Source organism: Cucumis melo, chromosome 7 (assembly GCF_025177605.1).
Source record: "Cucumis melo cultivar AY chromosome 7, USDA_Cmelo_AY_1.0, whole genome shotgun sequence".
In the NCBI taxonomy this organism is placed as follows: domain Eukaryota; kingdom Viridiplantae; phylum Streptophyta; class Magnoliopsida; order Cucurbitales; family Cucurbitaceae; genus Cucumis; species Cucumis melo.
The window spans coordinates 18,651,664-18,654,229 of record NC_066863.1 but is presented as its reverse complement, the minus strand read 5'-3'; the positions used below and the strand labels follow the sequence as shown (position 1 = coordinate 18,654,229).

Genomic DNA, 2,566 nt, shown 5'->3' with positions numbered 1-2,566 from the left:
TTTCAATCAAAGAACTAACAAATTGCATATATATCCTTGAATATACATATAGTTGGTCATTACATACTTATAACTAATTAGGAAAATCGTTCTTATTCATATTACAAAACAAGTTATGATCATCATTCTTAATCATAAAACACAAAGTATATGTAATAATAAGAAACAAAGACATCACCCTCCTCCAAGCCCCACACTCTTAGATAACTCCAAACTCAAAGTCTCACGATTGTTATCATCAACTTCTTGAAATCTACAAACAAAATGAGAACAACATTAAAACTAAGAACTCTAACTTTTAAGTCTAAGACCTTTGATACTAGAATTATGTCCTTGAAATAGACCCAAAATGTAGGATCTCTATGAAGTATTGGAGGCTTCCAAACATACATTAAGAATTAGTGGATGGTTGCTCACATAGCTATCAAAAGAATAAGAGAGAACACATGGGATGTACTTAGATGCCCTTTTTTTTTAAAAAAAAAAAAAGACTTTGTTTTAAACAAAATCAATAACTTCTTTAAGAGAACATAGGCTAAAGCAAATGACAAACCTAAAAGTGGAGAAGAAAAAATAGATTTATGCTTTCGGATTTTGTAGTTGAAGATTCTCATCATTCTTTCTCCTTCCATGAAGTCATGAACATAAACTTGAACCCCTATGAAACGCATTTGAGAAAGACAATATATGTAGTTCCATAAACAATCCATACATATAACTACACGTCATTAAAAATAACTACACATTTCTAAATTTTGCAAAATTGCAACCAATCCATACATATAATACACATTAAAAATAAATTAAAAACAAATGTTGCACCAAGACCACATCACAGAAATTTTTTCACAATGTTAGTAAAACCTTATTACATTTTAACATCACACAAAACCAACAAGAACAATTGAAAAATAACATGTAATATTATGGGTTGTTGTGTGCGTTTGGAGATCAATATGCTTAAAACATTGGAGAGGTACCGAAAATGCAATTATGGAGCGGTGGAGTTCACAAATAAAAAAGAGAGACAATCCATTTAATTGCATCATAAACTACTGAACATGAATTTTGTGGACTTGTTATACTAGATTTTGTTGAAAGATACTTGAGATAACAGAGAGTGGTTTAATTTCTAAACAAGTACAAAGATCATTTGGTTTTCTATTCGACACACTAGGACAAACTCTCAAAGCAGCCAATATATTCCAACCATACATTGGAAAATATGTATTATCTCTTCATTAAGAAAATACGTATATATGCTTGTTATACTGTGCAACTATGGTCATGAATGCAAAATAATATATAAATAAACTTTTTGGAAATCTAAAACAGCAAACACTAGAGACAGTCTACGATTCTCCAATGAATTAAACATCAAGGACATACCTCTTCAGCTCTGCATATGCTATTTCCATTGCCCCAACTCCAAGCATATCGACAACGATAGCTTGATAGAGAAAGCAAGGTTCACGACCATTAGACAACAATCCTGGTTTTAAATGTTCTGGTTGATGCCCAAAGTGTCCTGCAAATACATATGATAAACCTTCTTAACTTGCTAAACAAAATGAAGTTCCATTCCCAGTATGGAATATCAATGGCTTCAATTCAAAAGAACAGCCAATCAAGCAATTCACAGCTTCCGCCGACTGACATCAAATTACCATAGATATATATATATATATATATATATAAAAAAAAAAAAAAAAAAGCACAGCTCAGTCTGTTAGAGAAGCTATAATTTGGAACACTACTCCTATAGACTCGACAACTTAAGGGAAAGAGATAAATAAAGGGCAAAAGATAGAGAGAACTTCGCCCTAACAAAACGAAAGAATTCACGAAACTGTTGCAAGCAGAACGCTGCGCGACGAATCTGGGAACGGTGCGTGACAAATTTCTAAACTACGGCGGACAAACACAATTTTCCTTGAGCGGCGGACGAATGCAACAAATCTTCAGCGGAGGACGAATGCAACCAAAAAACCTATTGCAAGCAGAGATAGTGCGCGATGAATTTCTGAACTATGCCGAACGAACATAACTTTCCTAGAGCGGCAGATGAACCCAACAAGTCTTCAATGGCGGACGAATGCAACAAGTCTTCAGCGGCGGATGAATGCAACCAATCTTCAGCGGCAACTTGCAATGAATGAGGGCTTACGAGCAGACGGAAGAGAAGATCGTGAAGTCTTTGGGGGAAAGAGGAAATTTGGGGAAGAGAATCGTGAACCCTAAACATATTCGAATCGAAATATGGGGGAAATTAGGGTTTTTTATAAAATTTGGGGGAAAGGAGAAAAATTGGAAAACTAAAATTAAAGGGGAGAAAATTTTAATTGAAATATTAAAAAATATATATTACTTGACATTTTTTAAATGTCAAGTAATTAAAAATAATATTGACATTTTTAACCTGTCAAGTATTTAAAACAAAAAAACAAAAATTATGAGTTTTTTCACTCTTTCTTATTCTTGACACTTTTTTATGTTACTTGACACTTTTTATTAAAAGCGCCAAGTATATCAATTATAAAAGCATCAAGTAAACCCAGTTTTGTAG

General features: G+C 33.0%; 1 long non-coding RNA gene across 2 annotated transcripts; it reads right to left on the bottom strand.

The window, feature by feature from the left end:
• Nucleotides 1-2,266, bottom strand: LOC103501149 (uncharacterized). Of its 2 annotated transcripts, XR_540221.3 has the most exons (4): nt 1,851-2,265; nt 1,390-1,528; nt 554-658; nt 1-253 (listed from the first exon to the last, which is right to left on the bottom strand). It is a non-coding gene; the product is annotated as an uncharacterized LOC103501149 (long non-coding RNA). The 2 variants fall into 2 exon arrangements; XR_007822445.1 differs by having other exon boundaries at nt 1,390-2,266.
• Nucleotides 2,267-2,566: the final 300 nt, after the last annotated feature.